General features: G+C 48.2%; 2 non-coding genes across 2 annotated transcripts; one reads left to right on the top strand and one right to left on the bottom strand.

The window, feature by feature from the left end:
• Positions 1 to 3,694: 3,694 nt before the first annotated feature.
• TRNAM-CAU (transfer RNA methionine (anticodon CAU)) lies at positions 3,695 to 3,767 on the bottom strand. The gene has a single exon. It is a non-coding gene; the product is annotated as a tRNA-Met (tRNA).
• Positions 3,768 to 18,945: 15,178 nt separating this feature from the next.
• On the top strand, positions 18,946 to 19,027 carry TRNAL-AAG (transfer RNA leucine (anticodon AAG)). Its single transcript has one exon. It is a non-coding gene; the product is annotated as a tRNA-Leu (tRNA).
• Positions 19,028 to 20,195: the final 1,168 nt, after the last annotated feature.

Genomic DNA, 20,195 nt, shown 5'->3' with positions numbered 1-20,195 from the left:
TAAGGCAGCAGTGGACCAAGCTCGGGGACATACTTGAACCTGGGAGTTCTGGGGCCTTGTTTTGGACAGAATTTGAAATACAATTGCAAAGAAGAGCACACACACACACACACACACACACACACACACACACACACACAAAGGAATTTTGGAAGCAAGGTTTCCAGGACCTTGAGGGGGCTAGCTATTCTTGGGAAAAGGTCCCTTATTACTGTCTGATAAAACCTGAGTCATGAGACCCTTCAGATGTGTATCGGTGGCCCATGCACTTGGAGGACGATTGCCAACATGTACCTTGGAGGTTTAGAGATCAAGGAAATTTCTGAAGGAATTTGTATATGTTGGAGTAGACTCACAGGCTTCTGGGGGTCAGGCTGAGATTGCCTTCTGCCCTTAGCAAAGTATGAACATTGGGGCAGTTGAGTCCATAGAGGAAGGTCCCTCTGCCTGTTTCAAGGACTTGTCAGTGTGCTTTGTCCTCAGCTAGTCCTCTGTTCCCCCATCAAGAGCAGCATGATCTTTCCAAGATTACCTCTGATCATGTAATTTCTCTCTGCTTAAAATCCCCAGTGACTTTGCATTGCTGCAAGAGTGAGGTCTCTATTCTCCACCCCTGGCCATAATAATCTCAGAGCCTGTCAGTCTTCCCTGTGCCCTGTGTTCCTGTCCCCTTCTTGCCACCAATTCTTGCCAAAGCTTTCTGCCTGCCAGCACTTCAGGCCTGCTTGCAACTATCTGGAAGTGCTGTCTTCTTTGCTCCTCCTAGAATGCTGGAGCCACGTTTCTGCGCAACTTATTATATGAAGCCTTTCATTCTCAGTTTAAACAACACTTTCTGGGAGAAGTCTCTTCTCAGCCCCTTGAGGAGGTCATCTCCATTTACAACCTGCTCTATTGGAAGTATGTGGGAGGTTGGGGGCACTATTTATAGTATGCATACTTCTTTCTTAATTTTCTACCTCTATTCTCCCTTTATCTTGACTTAAATCTATTAACTTCTTCCATTTTATCTTATTGTACTACAGTTGTGAAGACCACCTCAAATTTGCCTTTACTGGTGGCATGAATAAATGCATAATTAGAAACGAATCTCATGACAATCACTTACATCATTAAAACAGGGATGTCGGGCAGGTCCAGTGGCCCCGCGGTTTAGCGCCTCCTTCAGGCCAGGGCGTGATTCTGGAGACTGGGGATCGAATCCCACGTCGGGCTCCCTGCGTGGAGCCTGCTTCTCCCTCTGCCTGTGTCTCTGCCTCTCTCTGTGTGTCTCTCATGAATAAATAAATAAAATCTTAAAAAAAAAATTAAAACAAGGATGTAAGTTACTTTTTGCCAATGACCTGGGGGCAGAAATAGTCTGGAGCCATATTCAAAGGGGCAAGGGAAAAATAAAGCAAAAAAACAAAAACAAAGGGGGAAGGAATGGAGTTGGGAATAAGTAAAAGGAACATGAACAGAATTTAAAAAGAAAGGCATTCTGGGATGCCTGGCTGGCTCAGCGATTGAGCATCTGCCTTTGGCTCTGGTTGTGGTCCTGGGGTCCCAGAATCAAGTCCTGTGTTGGGCTTCCTGCATGGAGCCTGCTTCTTCCTCTGCCTGTGTCTCTGCCTCTCTCTTTCTATGTCTCTCATGAATAAATAAACAAAATCTTAAAAAAATAAAAATAAAGACATTAAAAATCTTAATAAAATAAGGAAGACATTTGGACTCAGGACCAATACTTTTTTCTCACTAGGATTTTGAGGAAAGCAGCTATGATATGGTGCTCAGTTGGTAGAGCAACAGACTTTTAATCTGAGGGCCTAGGATTCAACTCCCTGTTGAATTTCCTACGGTTTCCAGTGTCCATCTCTGGCTTCACTTTTGCAGAGCTGTCCTTTTATGCAGAAACCACGGGGATACATGACCTAGGTGGCCACATGATGGAAAAATCTTTAGGGTCAAGCATTTCTAGCCCACAATGAAGTGACTCCCCTACAAAGTGAGGGAAAATAGTGGGGGATACATGGGAGCTTTACAGTAGGATGGTCCAAATCTTTGTGAAAAGAACTAACCTGCACATGGTCCCAGAGTAATGATCTTTGCCTATTGATCTCATTTAGCTAAAAAAAAAAAAAAAAAAGTAGGCCAGAGTAAAGTTATTACATCCCTTCTTAAGGAATGTGGGTGGCCATGTGTAGAATTCTCTGAGTGAAGCAGAAGTGCTCTACCCCAGAATTGGTTGGTAAATGAACACTGCAGAGGCTTTTTTTGGACATTCAAGTTCAGTAAAGGATACAAATTAGGTAGAACTAGAAACTCTCATCTAAATTTGCATTGTTACAATAATACCTTATTCAGGAAAATAGCATGCTGTGATCAGAATTCTGTGTTTCCACGTCTGCCCAGGGCCAACCACACCCTCCAACACAACTTTAAATAAATCATCTTGGGACACCTAGGTGGCTCAGCGGTTGGGTGTCTGCCTTTGTCTCAGGACGTGGTCCCGGAATTCTGGGATGAGTCCCACATCAGGGTCCCGGCAGTGAGCCTGTTTCTCCTTCTGCCTATGACTTTGCCTTCTCTCTGTGTCTCTTATGAATAAATAAATAAAATCTTTAAAATCAATCAATCATCTTGGTTTTGTTTTCGGTGGTGAATGCTCCAGACCATGGTTGCTGCATATCATAGTCATTGATATTTTATTTTATTTATTCATGAGAGAGAGAGAGAGCGCGCGAGGGCGAGAGGCAGAGACACAGGCAGAGGGAGAAGCAGGTTCCATGCAGGAAGCCTGACATGGGACTTGATCCCAGGACTCCAGGATCCTGGATCCAGGCAGCGCTAAACCGCTGAGCCACCCAGGCTGCCCTCATTGATATTTTATTACTTCCACTACTCTTATTACAGGTGCAGAGATTTGATTTCCATGGTAGAGTTTATTTTACATAGGTGAGAATGTACTCATCAAGCATGAATATGGTTATGATATATTCAGGTTCTGGCTTGGAACGTCTCTGACATCTGGTTACTGTGTGTCAGTCCTTCAAGCCTAAAAAACTCTGGGGTGAATTAAAACATAGTTTCTACATAGGAGAGGAACAGATCCTGAATAGCCAGGGCTCCCATAAGGATGAGGCATTCCCTAAAGAACCAGATTATACAGAGAGTCCAGTGTAAGAAGATACCCTAAATGTACAGATGGGACCAGATTATACAGAGAGTCTAGAGCAATCTGGTCTGGTTAGGACCAGATTATACAGAGAATCTAGCGCAAGAAGATACCCTATATGTGAGAAGAGGAAGCCACAAGACCTGCTGAGAAAATTGAATGTCAGATTTCATTTATCTGTCCATTCATTTTTTTCAATAAAGTAAGCTGCACTTGAGCACTGTATGTTATACTAGATGTTGGCAAATTGAATTTAAATACAATAAAATATTTTTAAAAAAGAACTAAGTTGCATCAATAGAAGGGTAGTGTTCTAAGGAGGACTAGAAATCAGAGGAACTTGGACAAAGGAGCTTGTTCATTGGAAAGAGACGAAGATACGTCATTGCACACATAGAAGTAAAGAAGAACATCCATATGTACTTATCTACTGATCAGGTGGGAGAAAGTTGAGACTTAACCTCTTTGACAGAATAACGTCGGGCCCAAAAGGGCAGGAAAGCTGTAGTTTCCCGACCCAGGAAAAGCTCAAAACGGAACTGCCCCCTCTGAGGTTCGAACTCAGGACCTTCAGATTATGAGACTGACGCGCTGCCTACTGCGCTAAGGAGGCAGGTGTCGCAGACGCCCTCAGCGCAAAGTATTCACTGCGGATTTTACTTTGCTCCAATTTAGTTCTTCCCCAGGTTCCCTTCCTCTAACTTCAGAAATGAGATGCTCTCCTGCAACAGCTTGACCCCGAGGCCGATGGAGAAAGTCGGCGTTGATGCGACGGCCTCGGCTCCCCTGCGTCCAAGTTGACGACCCCGCCCCGGCACGAGGAGGACGTTTCCTCGCTTTATCCTCCTGGGAACGCGCACGCTTACCAGCAGTGAGTCGGCGCGGGTTGCCTGCCCCGAGGCTCTGCTTTTCCCTCAGCGGACGATCTTCGGCCCGCGGCCGAGTCCCTCCTGCTGCCGTCCTTCTCAGGAGACAGCCTGCGTTGGGGGCCGCGGAGGTCCGACCCGGGAGACTCCCTTCGGCCTTCGGGCCCGCTGCACGCTCGGTGCAGAGGGTGCGGCGCCCGGAGCGCACCTGCGGGCGTGCGAGCGCCCGGGCGGGTGTGCGGGATAGGACGGGACTGCGCAGGAGGGTGTGCCCGGGTGTCCGGGCGTCCGGGCCTCCGCGCCGGGGCTGCCTGCTGGATACCCCTCCCCGCGCCACAGGTGGTTGGGAGCTCAGGGCCGGCGCGCCCTTGCGGTCTTGCACAGCCGCCCCGGGGTTGGAGCCACCGCTGCGTTGACATCAGGGCCTCTGTCCCACGACGTCCCTCCTCTGCACCTGCAGTGCCGCCCTCTTTCGGGTCCCGCGAGCTGCGGCCTGTGGTTCAAAGAGGCGCGCACTCCGGGCTGCGTCCCTCGGTGACTTCGCTCAGCGAGGTAAGCGATTCGGCAGCAGCGTGATGCTGCCTGTAGGTGAGCTCGCGTGCTTTGAGTTCAAATAGTGCTGGTTCAATTACTTCCCATTGCCATGTGGTTGATACACGATGGCACATTAGTTAGGTGTCCACCGTAGCTATGGACGGCTGCCTGCATACACGTTGCAGTGCTCACCGCAAGGGTAGCTCCCGTCACCGAACCGCCCTATTACAGCACTCTTTTCCCTGAGATGTGCTTTCATCCCTGTGACGTGGGAATTCCGATGCTGGGCGAATTTTTAACCTTGGGAACAGCGCGACCATATTTTCTAAGAGTTTGAATAACGAAAATGAGAATGATTACCATAGGCACGCCAGCCTGACCCAGACATCACAGAAAAAGTAGAAATGACTGTCACTTCAAGGACAAAAGGAAAGACAGGTGCACCTGGGTGTGGGAGGTAACCAAAAGAGAGGGTACTACGGAGTACCCAGAAGAGAATTTGGAACTCTACATGACAGAGGAGGCATGCACTTGTATAGGGAACCTAAATCTGCAAATCCCATGACCTGTTGAATCAAAGATTTTTTTTCACCTCCCACACCAACACTCATTTGAAAATACCATTGGGTCTAATACTACAAGAAACACATGCATTATCTTATTGATTGCTCTATTTCCTGATTCAGAAATTGCAAGGCGAGGACATTCAAGACGGGACATTTCTATGCTGTGTATTGGCCTCTTGCACAATGGAGCTGATTCCAACAGATGAACTCACTCTCTACAATATGGCACCAAAGTGAGTCGTGTGTCAAGACACAGCAACAAGAACAAATTTCCCCCAGCTCCTATGTACTATTATTTGAAGCATAGCATGGAAAACCTTCTTCCTGATCAGTATGTAGATTTAATTAAAACTTCCAGATACATAAAACTAGTGATTTCTAGTGATTAAATACAAAATGGACCTTGCTCAGACATCTGCATGCTTGGCAGAAGGTGCAAATGTAAATTTTGGCAAATTTCCATTTAGCCTATAAGCTTTTTTACCAAAGAAAATGAAAAGATATTATCTGGTGAATGTTCTACACAACTTGTCTGCAACACTGCTAAAAAATGTTGTAATTTACTATGATATTGAGGCTGTCATAGTTTATCAAGCCTTATGGTCACTGTTTACTTTCTTCAAAATGTGCGGAAGCACTTAAAGAAGTTTCTGGCTTTAGAGAAATGGAAGGAGATGGCTTTCTTAGGCGTGTGCCTCCAAAACACCTAGCTAGTTAGCATCGTTGTGGGCCATAGGAAAAAATGTTAAAACATTGCTCTCCTGTAAAATCTTTACTTCCAGTGGGATAAAAAGAATGTCTTTCTCTAATTTGGAAACACTTTGAGGATGAAAATAGTGAAAAGGACCACGGTAAACCAGACATTGATATGCTCTTTCTCCAGCGTTGTTTGATGGTATGTCATGTAAATTGTGACAAAAGCTTATATATACACATACAGGAAAGACTCATTTTTGGTGGAAACAAGACTGTTTCAGAAGAAAGGAAAAACAGTGTTCACAGGAAAGGGCAGCCAAGCAGTTAAGTGAAACAGGACTCCCTTAGTTTCTTTACTAAAAGTATAACTTACTTAAAATCCAAGTTTTTGGGATCCCTGGGTGGCACAGCGGTTTGGTGCCTGCCTTAGGCCCAGGGTGTGATCCTGGAGACCCGGGATCGAATCCCACGTTGGGCTCCCAGTGCATGGAGCCTGCTTCTCCTTCTGCCTATGTCTCTGCTTCTTTCTCTTTCTGTCTCTCTGTGTGTGACTATCATAAATAAATAAAAAGTAAAAAAAAATTTTAAAAATCCAAGTTTTCTTTCACAAGTTCAAGTTACTGCTGTGCTTTAATCAAGATGAGGCGAACCGGAGCGATGCCTGGGTGGCTCAATGGTTGAGCATCTACCTTTGGCTCAGGGTGTGATCCTGGTCTGGGGATGGAGTCCCTGTATTGGGCTCCTTGCAGGGAGCCTACTTCTCTCTCTGCCTGTGTCTCTGCCTCTCTCTCTCTGTTTCTCATGAATAAATAAAGTCTTAAAAAAAAAAAAGATGAGGAGAACTGCAGCAGGAGCAGATCTGTAGGCTAGAGAGATCAAGGCATCTGTGTACCTGTGTACCTTCTGTGGGGATGTCAGTCCCATCCCTGACTGTGCTCAGTGGGAAAGGGGGTTGGGGATGGTTATGGGAATCATCAGGGTGTAGAGGATACTTATAGTCACATGACCTGGTGAACTCAGGCAGGCAGAGTGCACATGTAGAATATGTAAGGTTCAGCTCAGAGCCCTGGAGAACTAAAAAATTCAGAGGTTGGGAGAGGAGGAAATAAAGAAGGAACTACATTGAAGTAGAAGGAAAACCAAGAGGGTGTGGTGTTCCAGAGGCCAATGAAGAATGTGTTTCCATAAAGAGGAAATACCAACTGGCAAAATGCTCCTGAGAAGCCGACCCAAGCAAAGGCTGAGGATTTACCACCAAGTGCCTCAAGATGGAGTCCACTGGGACTCAACAGGGGTTTCCTTGGAGTGGAGGCTGAAGTTTGGTTAAGAATGGGCTAAAGAGAGGGGCACACTTAGGGGTATCTCTACCCTGCAGACATTCAGTTTTTGGAGAAAGTGGTGGCATGTTTGGTTTGACCAGAGGACAATGAAGGCTATCCTAGTTGGTAATGCTGGGAATTACCCACGAAACCTAGGCTGCATAAGTAAGGAGGTAAAGACGTGAGGAGGAAGGAGATGCATTCAATAATTTACCAGAAGACAAGAGAAGAAGAGCTTAAAAGACAAGAAGTGGTTAGTATAAGATATGATTGAAATTTACATCTTGAGTTGGTACTGGAAGCTTTTTTTTTTTTAATTTTTATTTATTTATGATAGTCACACAGAAAGAGAGAGAGAGAGAGAGAGAGAGAGAGAGGCAGAAACAGAAGCAGGCTCCATGCACCGGGAGCCCAACGTGGGATTCAATCCCAGGTCTCCAGGATCGCACCCTGGGCCAAAGGCAGGCACTAAACTGCTGTGCCACCCAGGGATCCCTGGTACTGGAAGTTTAAATGTAAGGTCAAAGGTGATGAAGTTTTGGAATATAGGTTTGGTCCAGAGCCCATGGCCAAGAAAGAATTCTTGAGATGTCTTTGGTGCAAAATGGTGGTTTAATTAAAGCACAGGGACAGGACCCGAGGGCAGGAAGAGCTGCTGCCCTGGGGCCTGGGAGGGGAGGCTGATTATATACCTGGGAGTTGGGAGGGGTTTGAGGAGAGCTTGCTCTCTAAAGAATTTTGGAAGCAAGGTTCCCAGGACCTTGAGGGGGCTAGCTATTGTTGGGGAAAGGTCACTTATCACCGTCTAATAAAACCTGAGTCATGAGACCCTTCAGATGGGTATCGGTTGGCAGTGTGCTTGGGGATGATCGCCAACATGTATCTTGGGGGTTTAGAGATAAAGAAAATTTCTAAAGGAATTTTTATATGTTAAAGTAGACTTACAGGCTCCTGAGGGTCGGGCTGAGATTGCCTTCTGCCCTTAGCAAAGTATGAACATCGAGGCAGTTGAGTCCATAGAGGAATATCCCTCTGCCTGTTTCAAGGGCTTGTCAATGTGCTTTCTTCTCAGCTAGCCCTTTGTTCCCACATCAAGGTGGTATGTTTTTCAAATTGCAGCTTGTAACGCTTTTATGGGTTGTGAGATCACTTTAGTGGATCCCAACTAGAATTTCAATTTAGGTGAAAGGGAAGAAAATACAAAATGTCAGCATGCATCACAAGTAAGTAAGGGTTGTGATGTGAATGCTATTTCTAATTATAGATCCCACTAGAGCAAGTTTAAGAAACACCAGGGTAGAAAAGGAAAGAGAACAATCTTTAGAAATGAAAAGCCTAGGGGGAGATGGGGTGGGATGATAGGAGGGCTGAGGGAACCCACATCCCACTTGCATACCTGGACCCCATTTGTTCAACAAGATTTGGGGAGCTCAAAAAAAAAGATTTGGGGAGCTCTATGGTTGTCTCCTCTGTAGGAGAGGGAGAGGAAGACACCATGGGTAGGATTTTTTCTCACAAGTTTTATGTATATCTAGAGAGGGTAAGAAGTACTAGAAGCTGGCTCCTGATAGTAATTTGGGCAAGTTTACTGAAACTGTGGTTTTTAAGCAGGAAGAAACCACAGTTCTCAGATTAAGGAAAGCGTTAAGATTTCTTTCCTTTTGACAAGAAGACCAGCCTAGATTTTATCCTGAAATATTTTCCTGTTACCATCTCCTTATCCTTTTTTTTCTTCTCCTTCTTCTTCTTAGTCTCCTACCCTGTCCTTACCTGCTGAGCCCTCTCAATTTTGAGCCAGTTTTTGAGTCTGTAAAGTATATGATTTCCAGCAACACATCCTCATCATTCCCCTCCAGACCACATGTCATTGAGCTGGGGGATGCCAGGTGCCAGTGTGCAGCAGCCTTTCACCCTCTGCATGGATGACTGTGGTAAGGCACCAGAGTCAGGCCTGTCTTTTGCAGTGTTTTATCCCTAGTTTTCAAATTTCATGTCTTCGTAAGAAAAGCATCACCCGAGAAAAGACTGGCTCCTGTGATGGTGGGTGAATGGCACCCTCATGCTCCTGTTCTTTTCAGCCCCCTGCTCTGTCTTTCCTACCAGCTACTGTGAATTCTCCGTGTTCTGTACTTCCTGAATGCATTTTCTTTATCCTGCTGTGGATCACTACCACTGTTTAACTGGAGATAATTATCCTCTTCCACCTCCTGTCCCCAGTGTCTTTCCTCTGTCCTGTCTACAGCCTTCAAACTGGTTTCTTGGCTTCTATTCCTCCTTGTTTTATGCTACTTCTCTACACAGGCCTGTCCCATGAGGTGCCCTGCAAGAACGTGTGGATCAGGTGAATAGGGTTGTCAAGGGCCTGAGCCCTGACAGCCACCTTTCTGTAATTCATGCACCAAAGTGGGTCGTTATTACCTAATTTGCATAATGGCCCCCGTGTGCTAGCTGTGGCCCCACTTGCACAGCAGGGGCAGGACAAGCTTGCAAAGATACCAACTACACTGACCTCCTTTTCTGATTCCCCGTGGTCTTCAAGGTAAAGCTCAGAGTCTTCAGCACTGTCAGGATACAGCTCACAATGTGTTGTATGACCTACTAAAATGTAACAGCGTCCCAGAGCATAGTGGCTTGAGGTGGGCAAAATAATGCCAGAGACACTGCTCATTCCTGGAAACTGTGAATTTTATATGGTAAAAGGGACTTTGTAGACGTGATTAAGGTTAAGGACCTTGAGACGGGGAGGTGATCCCAATCACAAGAGTCCATGAAAGTGGCAGCGGGAAGCGGAGACTAGGTCAGAGAGGCAGGATTTCAGAAGGCCTGGCACCCATGTTGAGCCAAGGCTCCTGCTAGCTTACAGCCATAAGAAAACAAAGACGTGGGTTCCTAAAGCTTCCCAGAAAGGAATGCAGGCTGCCAATGCCATGATTTCAGCATGGTGAGACAACACTAGGCTTTAGACCTACAGAACAATAAACTAATACATCTGTGTTCTTTTTTTTTTTTTTTTAAGATTTTATTTATTTATTCATGAGAGAGAGAGAGAGAGAGGCAGAGACACAGGCAGAGGGAGAAGCAGGCTCCATGCAGGGAGCCCAATGTGGGACTCTATCTCAGGACTCCAGGATCATGCCCAGGGCCGAAGGCAGACACTAAACCACTGTGCCACCCAGGGATGCCAGTCTGTGTCATTTCAAACCGATGTTTGTAGTGATGTGCTATGATTGTTAAAAAGTAGCGTTAATAACTTTCTTGATTCTGCAGGCTGGTGTGGGCAATTCCGTTTCCTGTGGTGTCAGCAAGGACCCCAACCCTCGAGGGCCTGCCTGGGCTAGGATGTCTCAGAGGACACACTCACATGATGGGCATTGGTGGCAGATGTGTGGGGTCTGCTAGGAGCTTAGCCCCAGCCGTGGGCCAAGGGTGCCAAGCCAGGGCCTCTCCATGTGCTTTGGTTTTCTCAGTCTGGTCACTGGGTTCTCAGACAGAGCTGCCCAAGATCGAGCATTCCAAGAAACCAAGTTAGAAGCTGCCAAGGTTCTCATGACTCTAGCCTGGAACTGTTGCGAGATGGACTGGGGAGACCCTGGGCCCTGGGGTCTCAACCCAATCCGGCCCAAAGATGTCACCAAAAAGAATTGGTCTCCTCACCAGAAAGAATTCAAAGACAGACATAGGGCAGTGGATGATGGGTTCAAGCAGGAAAGTTTATTAGAGCCAAAGTATCCTCTCGAGATGTGAGAGCAGGTCAGCTCAAGGTGGACAGAGCCGCCCGCCCTGGAGTTTCAGCTCCTATCTTTCATTGATGGCTATTAACCAGGGGGCAGAATAATTATGACTTCAGGCAGATTTCTTGGAAACAAGATTACATGCTTTTTTGCTGGTTACATGCTTCCGCTCCCCTTATTTGTTTGTTTTTTACATTTTTAAAATTTAAATTCAATTTGCCAACATATAGTATAACACCCAGTGCTCATCCCATCAAGTGCCCTCCTCAGTGCCCATCACCCAATTACCCCAACCCCCCACCCACCTCCCCTTCCACAACCCTTTGTTTTTTCCCAGAGTTAGGAATTTCTCATGGTTGTCTCCCTCTAATTTTTCCCACTCAGGTCCCCTCCTTTCCCTTATAATCCCTTTTGCTATTTCTTATATTCCCCGTATAAGTGAAACCATATAATGATTGTCCTCCTCTGATTGACTTACTTCACTCAGCATAATACCCTCCAGTTCCATCCACCTCAAAGCAAATGGTGGGTATTTGTCGTTTCTAATGGCTGAGTAATATTCCATTGTATACATAGATCACATCTTCTTTATCCATTCATCTGTTGAAGGACATTGTGGCTCCTTCCACAGTTTGGTTATTGTGGACATTGCTGCTATGAACATTGCCCCCTCCCCCTTATTTGGTTAGGGGTTTCTTGTAATGGCTCAGGGGGGAGATTTTAGTATGTTAATGGAGTATAATGAAGGAATAATGTGAACTATGGCCTATTTTGTCAGCCACCTTGAGCCTATCTGGTTTAATCCAGTTTCTTGTGGCGTTGTTTTGGAGTGCTGCCAGGATAGACATGGAGCTTCCCCACTGTGGGCCACGGCCTTTTGTTCTCTGGTCTCTGGGTATCTCGTTGGAGCCTCACTGCCCACTCTGACAGAATTGTCATAGGGTCACTTCAATGACATTCCATGAGGTCAGCCCAACAGGGTGATCACTGACAGACACGTTACATTCTGCTCAGTCTTCAGAGACTGGCTCTTACACAAAGTAAGTCTCCTCTCAGCCCTGCACCTTTGATTCTCTTTGTACTCAACTCTGGTTAAACTAATAGCTAGTGATTTTCAAGTTTGGCTTCCCTGGCAACCTGTCTCCTCCTCAGGGGACCTAGAGACTTTCCAAAATTCACTTAATTAACATAACAAAAGACACCTTTTGTGGTTCTCCTCACTCAGGAAATTCCAAGGGCTATTGGGCCTCTGTGCCTGGAACACAACACACGCCAAATATACATTTATTCTCATGAAAAAGAAAGCCACAGGTCCCCAAAGGGTGTCATTTAGGCCACATCCCCGAACCTGGGCTGAATACCTAACCTGACTGCCGTTTCAATCCCCTCTCCCCCTCGAAATGAAACTCTTAACCAGCCAGTGGGGGGGTTTTCTGACCTGCACCAGAGAGTCAATCTGTCACAGTGATGGGGAAACACAGGGCTAGCTGAGGACAAGGCAGGAGCCTGGGGCTGCACATTGACAAGTACTTGAAACAGGCAAAGGGACATTCCTTTATGGACTCACCTGCCTCAATGTTCATACTTTGCTAAGGGAGAAAGCCCATCTTAGCCCGACCCCCAGGAGGCTGGAAGTCTACTCCAACATATACAAATTCCTTCAGAAATTTCCTTTATCTCTAAACCCCCAAGATATATGTTGGTGATCATCCCCCAAGCGCATGGCCCACCTATATCCATCTGAAGGGTCTCATGACTCAGGTTTTATTAGAGGGTAACAAGTGACCTTTTCCCACCAAAGCTAGCCCCCTCAAGGTCCTGGGAACCTTGCTTCCAAAATTCCTTAAAGAGCACGCTCTCCTCAAACCCCTCCCAACTCCCAGGTATGTAATCAGCCTCCCCTCCCAGGCCCCAGGGCAGCAGCTCTTCCTGCCCTCGGGTCCTGTCCCTGTGCTTTAATTAAACCACCATTTTGCACCAAAGACGTCTCAAGAATTCTTTCTTGATCCTTGGCTTTGGACCTCACCCCACCAAACCTCACCTAATTCCAAAACTTCATCAACCGGAGCCCTCTCCATCCCCATGAAGGAAGGCCTCTGGCCCCTCTCCTATGGGAATGCTGACTTCTGTTGGGGGGTATGTGGGGTGTCTATCAGGCTGGTTACCTCACTAGTGCTGATCAGGCGATTGCCACTTGATTGGTTTAAGATTCCATTTCTAGAAGAGCCAAAACTGTCCATAAGTCTTGGTTGATGACATGGGGCTTAGCATAAGTGACACCATTTTGGGTCTCTTTTCCTTTTTTTTTTTTTTTTTTTTTTTTAACACTATCCTAGGTTTGTTGGTTAGGTTTTGCATGCAGGAAAGGGTGGTGCCGTCCTTTGAGACTGGAAGGAGCTTTTGTTACTAGCCTATTATCCTGGGGATTTTTCCACTCTGTCCTGGGCCTTTCCCAGAACGGTGAGACTGTATCACATTTTGTAAATATTGCCTTATAAAATTGCCTTGTGGGACAACTATATAATCCAAGACAAATTTGCAACAGGTCCAAACTTCAATTTTTGGGGGGGACTTCTTACACAAAAACCTGTCCACAGATGTTCTTGTTGGATTGGACAAAGGACTTAAAGAGATATTTTACCAAAGAACATACATAGATGGCAAATAAGCCAATGATAAAGGTTTCAACATCATTAGCCACTAAGAAAAGGCAAATTACAACCACAATGAGATGTCATTATGTACCTATCAGAATGGCTGAAATAAAACTACTGATACACCAGATACTGATGAGGCTGTGTCCATTGCTGGTGGGAATGTGACCTGGTACAGCTACTCTAGAAGGCAATTTGGCAGTTTCTTTAAAAACTAAACACGCAAGTACCATACCAGTGAGCAGTTACGCTCCTATTTATTCCAGAGAAATGAATAATGAGGGAGCAGAAGGCTTGCTGAGGACAAAGCATGAGCTGACACCCCACAAATGACCCCCCATAGGTGGGATGTGTGTGACATTCCTTAGGTGCTCCTGGCTGCCCTAAAGCTAAGGGAAGGAAAAACAAATAGTTAATTTATAGAGATATTAGTCCTATAGACAGGAGTCCCCCTCAGTTTACAAGATGTCTTAGTGATTTACAAGAAAAAAAGTATTCTTAGCAATAACCTAACTTCTGGAAGGAAACTCCTGACTATATTAATGTTAATGCCTTGCTGGAGGGAAAAACAACTTTAGCTTCACAATGGCAAGGCCTCTAGTAGGTCCTCTTTACCATACAAAAATCATTTGGAAACTTCCATTTTTTCATTACCTCCCCCAACTCCCAAGTATATTATCAGCCTCCCCTCAGTGTCCTGGGGCAGCAGCTCTTTCTGCCCACCCATTCTGTCCCTGTGCTTTAATAAAACCACTGTTTTGCACCAAAGATGTCTCAAGAATTCTTGGTCGTCAGCTCTGGACCTCACTCCAGCAAACCTCACTTATATTCCAAAACTACATTATGAGGGATCCCTGTGGTGATGGAAATGTTTTTATCTTGATTTTATCAATATCAGTATCCTGCGAGAGATACTGCACTAATATTTTGTCACCGCTGCAGCAGCTAGGTAAAGGATGCCTTGTTGAGATCTCTGTGTATTATTTATAACTGCATGTGAATCTACAGTTGTCTAACAATTAGGAATTTAATTTAAAGAAGATGGAGGTCAGGAGCTGAGAAGTAAGCCATCTCTAAAGAGTCCTTACAAGAGGGAAAGAGGACAGAATGGCAGGAGTGGAGTCCCAAGAAATAAAGGAAGACTGCTCCAGGAAGGAAGGGCTGCCATTAATTTTAGGACCAAGAAGAAGCACGGCATGTGAAGGTTGGGAAGTGGAGGTAATACTCTCCTGGATTGGAAGGCAGACTTCAGCTAATGAGCCACTGTTGAGGCAAAGAAGTCGAGACAAATGCTGCTCTTCCAGCAAGTTTGGTGGTGGGTGGAGGGAAAGTCTGGACAAGAATCCTGAGGGCAAGATGGGAGAACATGTGTTGGGTCTTCACTGTCTCAAGATGGAGATTTAGGCATTCTGTAATTTGAAGAGAGGCAGGTAAGGGTGAGAGCTCAAAGACGCGGGGCAGAATGGAATGGGGAGAGGGTCAGAAGATCAGACGGAGTGTTAATCAGTCTTGGAAATGAGGGAAAACTTTTCCTTGAAGCAGGAAGGCAAAGCCTGGGATGTGTGCAGAGCCAGCAGATTAGGAGTAGGCGGAGGGCTAAGGGAGGCCAGGGCAGTGTGCTGGCTGCCCCCTCTTGCAGCCCTCCAGCCAGAACCCCTCTCCAGGCCAGCAACCTTTCCTTGCCCTTTTTGCTCTTCAGAGCTGCATGGGATCTCTGGTCTTCAATACATATTTGCTGAAGGAATGTGAGGTGGGGAATAACATGTCACTATAGTGATGGAGTTTTGGAATGTAGATGAGGTTTGGTGGAGTGAGGTCTGGAGCCGGTGATCAAGAAAAATTCTTGAGATGTGTTTGGTGCAATATGGTGGTTTTATTAAAGCCTGGGGACAGGACCTGGGGGCAGGAAGTGCTGCATCCCTGGACAGTGAGGGGGTGGCTGATTATATACTTGGGAGCTGGGGGAGGTAAGGAAGAGGGAGGTTTTCAAGAAAACTTTTATATACTAAAGAGGACCTACAGATTCTGGAGGCCTCGCCATTGTTAAGCCAAGGTTGGTTTTCCCTCTGGCGAGGCATTCACAAGACAGTTGGGAGCTTCCCGGAGGAACAGGACACTCCCCTCAACCCCCCCCCCCCTTCAAGTATCTTCAATGAGCTGCAGGTGATAAGGGCATTTAATTGTATCTACATTTCTTTTTTTTTTAATTTTTATTTATTTATGATAGTCACAGAGAGAGAAGAGAGAGAGCAGAGACATAGGCAGAGGGAGAAGCAGGCTCCATGCACCGGGAGCCCGACGTGAGATTCGATCCCGGGTCTCCAGGATCGTGCCCTGGGCCAAAGGCAGGCGCCAAACCGCTGCGCCACCCAGGGATCCCTGTATCTACATTTCTTTCTGGAAGCTAGGTTATTCATAAAAATGCTTTGTTCTTGTAAATCACTAAGCCATTTGCAAACAGAGGGAGACTCCTGTCTTGCAGAATTCTAAGTCAACTATGTGTTTTCCCTCCCTTAGCTATAGGGCAGCCAGGAGCACCTGAGGAAGGTCGCACACACCCGACCTGGGGGCAGGGGGGAGGTCACAGGGTGTCAGCTCGTGCCTTGTCCTCAGCTAGCCTTCTGCTCCCTCAACATCCCTCATGTTGAACTTCTCTCTCCCCTATCTACCTGGAGGACCGCCCCCTTTGGCAGAGAATGAGACTGGGGAAGGGAGTCATGATGTAGAAACGAACGGTAGAAAGAGGCATGAATCCTTTGGGCCTCCTGACTTGGGCTCCCGGTTGTTGGAAGACCTCCATGCGGAGGAAGATAGGGTGAGTCTGGAGCAGAGCCGGAGCCAAAAGATGCTGCCTCTCACAAAAAAGGAAGTGTTTCTCCTTCAGCCCGCTGGGCTGGGCTCTGTCTCTTGCACGGTTCTCTCCAGGATTCTTTTCCTGGAACCATCCTTTTATCACACAAATTTCCTGTGTTTTCCCTTTTTTTTTCCGGCAAAAGCCTAACTTTTTTTTTTTTTTTAGGTTTAACGAATATTTTTGTATTTGTTGCAGACAAATTCAGAGTTTTCATTATTTCAGCTCCAAGAGGTTGCCCTTTCCTGCCAAGCCCCGGGTTTGAACCAGGTGTCTTAGTGAAGTCTTCAGCTCATTGCGCTCCCAACTGAGCTACTTTGGCCTAGTACTCAGACTCTAGCGTAAAAAAAGATAGCTTTATCACTGAGCTCTTTGTATTCCCGACTTAGGGAGTATTTACTTCAACACCACGTAGAGCCCTTTGAGAGAACCAAGATGCATTGGAGGACAGTGTTCCTCTCAGATACTTGCCACTCCAGGAGGGCCATAAGGTGGCAGCCGCAGACTTGTGTCCCAAGACCTGTCCTGGGAGCAGTCACTGCCCTCATCCTGGATGGGGTCCATGGGACTCTGGCTTGTGGGTGGGTGTGGGCCACGAGGTCCCAGGTGAGCGGTTTGCAGGTGCTTGGTGGGCAGGGCCCAGGTGCATCCAGCCTGTAGGCTTGTTCGCACACCAGCTGGTCAGCTTCCCTGCTAGTCTAGTGATTAGAATTTGGTGTTTTCATCGCTGCGGCCACGCTCCGGTTCCTGGTGGAGGAAATAATCTCTCTCAGAACCTGCAGAAAGACTCAGCAACAGTTTTTACAGGAGAGGTGTCTATGCTTAGAAATTTTCCAACACTGTTGGACTTCCCCTGGACAAGGCTGCTGTATAGCATGTTTGACCCTCTGAAGTCGGTTAGGTGGCCCCCACTGACAGTCTTTGATTTAAAACTGACCAGGGAGGGGCGCCTGGGTGGCTCAGTCAGTTGAGTATCTGCCTTCAGCTCAGGTCCTGACCCGAGTCCTGGGATTGAGCCCTGCTTCCAGCTCCCTGCTCAGTGGGGAGCCTTCTTCTCCCTCTGCTGCACCTCTGCTTGTGTGCATTCTTTCTATCAGATGAATAAATAAAATCTTAAAAAAACAAAGCTGACCAGGGAGCCTGTGGCCTTATCATTCTTGTGATGTCGTGGTTTGAGTAAGGATGGGTGATATCATCCTTAATGACTTCCTTTTCCTTTTGGGTCTGGTTATTCTTTGTTGGTCACAGGTAACTGTCATAAAAAGTATCGTTTCCACCTAGGGCAGGGGGGTCTAGTTCCCATATTTTTGGTTTTCTTACATCTCACATTTTTTGGGACGTTGTTTTGTGAACCTGAGTCCACAGTTCCCTACCTATGTCTCCCTACCTAGCCCTGCCCATCCATCCCTTACTCAACACGTTGCCATGAGCAGGATGTGAATCTACCTAGTGCCGCTGAACTGTACACATATATAAGTGGTTAAAATGCTATATTGTAGGTGATGTCTACTTTCAACCGCAGCTTAAAATAACAAGAGGCCCCATCCCTGGCTGGGGGTAAGGGAGCTCCTAGCTCTGGTGGGAGGGAGTCTTGTCATCCAGTGTGAAAACCCAGGGTTCAGCCATCGGGAATGGTTTCTTCCTCTACAGGTGGATAAACATCGTCAGGGACAGCGTGCGGCTGCAGAACTGTAAGCAAGGTGCCAGCCAACACTTCTAAGGGGCTTCGCTAGTCCCAGTCGGTTCCTTAGAGCCATCTGGTCATAGCCGAGTCTATGCGGGCCTCTCTCAAACACCACTCTGCAGGCACAGACAGGCAAAATCAGCAGGGCTTCCGTGGTAGCCTGGGGGCTCCGGGGAGGGGTCTGAAAAGGGGCCTTCCGGCTTACTTGGTAGGTGAACCAGGCTGAACCTCCTAAGGAGCTTTCACAGGAGGAGGAGGCCTGTGAGACGGAGGAGATGCCCGTAGATGCTGACCTCGGAGACGAGAGGCTCAGCCAGATCCCGGGTCGCTGGCAGGAGGCGGAGGGAAGAGGGGGAATGGTCCGCCCTCCCTCACAGCCTTCGGTGGGGTGGGCGGGAGGGCACCAGGCTCCGGCTTCAAGGGCACAGGGCACGGTCCGGGGCTCCGGGGCATCAGCTGCCGCGTCCACGAGCGGGTCTGGGCCGGTCTTCAGCAGTGGACCACGGAGGACGAAGAGCGGGTCAAAGCGCAACAGCAGCTGCTAGCTTTATCGACCGTACATCCGACCCGGAGCGCCCACCATACCGAGCTCCTCGGCACCCGCTCGAGGTCCCAGGCTTCCCGACACGGGAGCCCGCGCCGCCGTAGGGGGGCGACTCCGCCCCCCCGCCGGCGTGCGCGGTGACGACATAGGGATGCGACGCCGCCGTCGCGTGTGCGGTGGGGTTCCCCGCCCCCCCCGCAGGGCGGGAGCGGGACGCCGCTGCGGTCGGGGGCGGAGGCTCCGTCGGGGCGGGGTCTCGAGGGCGGGGTCCGGGGCCCGGGGCGGGGCCTCGGGCGGGGCGGTGTCCGTCTCTAGGGCCCCCTAGGGGCCCCGTGGCGGCAGGAACGGTAGCGTGACCGAGCGGTCTAAGGCGCTGGATTAAGGCTCCAGTCTCTTCGGGGGCGTGGGTTCGAATCCCACCGCTGCCAACAGTTTTCCTTCTTCACGCCCAGTAAGGCCCCTTTTCTCCTCCTGTGATCCCTGTTTGCCCTTGACCCACATCTGCGGCCCGGAGAACTCGCTCCAGCCGGCGGGCTCCAGCTGCGGAGGGAGGGCTTGGTACCCACAGGGGTGGACCCGAGTCCCGGTGGTGGTCTCCTACCGGGACGGACCCTCCAGCCAGCCGTCGAGCAGACAGAGAAAGAGACTCCGCGGGGATCTCCGGGGCTAGTCCCCGGACTGTGGACGCACATTCCACCGCCGGTGCTTCCCGAGCTCCGGGTGTCCTCGCAGCATCAGGTGCCTCTCAAGCGTCGCTGCAACCGCAGCTCCAGGTGCCCTATGGCTCCAGGTGCTCTCTCTATCGCCGGTTCTGCTTCCACTCACCTGCACGCCACGTCTCTGCGGCTTGCAGGACGTCCTGATCCGACCGGATCTCATGAACGCGTGGCATCTTTCTCATCTCCTAGTCCTTAGCTTGGAAGTTGTTTCCTCCTAGAAGGCTCCCTCCGGCCAGCTCCGGAGTTCCAGTTAGGGAGGGAGTGGAGGAATGTGCAGGAGGAGAGCTCAGAGGAACCCCACCCCCACCCCCACCACGGAGCTTATTCTGCAAATATCTCTGCTGCATGTGTGTACTCTGAGGTCCCAGATTAAGAGCATGGAGAAATGGGGGAATAGCGTGCACTACATGCTGGAGGGATGGACACACACCACCTCCTTCCCAAGGGTTACTGGTGGGATTGCAGGCCAGTTTTCACCATTTTCTCAGTACCTGCCTGCATTGTGAGCCCAAGGTGGGACTCTATCCCGGGTGTCCAGGATCAGGGCCTGGGTGGAAGGCAGGCGCCAAACCGCCGAGCGACCCCGGGATCCCCTATAACCCACTTTAGATACCACTTACAAGTCCCTTACTTCTGACTGACCAGCTACAAATCAGGGGTTCCAAAGACCCCCTCCTCTGATTAGATAATTCACTAGAATGGCTCATAGGACTCAGGTACACATTTGACTTTCATTTACTGGTTTATAAATAGATTTAAGTCAGAAACAGCCAATGGAAGAGATCCCCAGGGCAAGGTAGGCATGGGGCTGGGGATGAGGAGCTTCCATGCCATAGCCAGCCGGCCACGTGCCCAGCACCTCCATGCCTTCATCAGC

Source organism: Nyctereutes procyonoides, unplaced genomic scaffold (assembly GCF_905146905.1).
Source record: "Nyctereutes procyonoides isolate TBG_1078 unplaced genomic scaffold, NYPRO_anot_genome, whole genome shotgun sequence".
NCBI classification, from domain to species: domain Eukaryota; kingdom Metazoa; phylum Chordata; class Mammalia; order Carnivora; family Canidae; genus Nyctereutes; species Nyctereutes procyonoides.
Note: the sequence above shows the minus strand (reverse complement) of the source record. Positions and strands in the feature narration are given on the sequence as shown.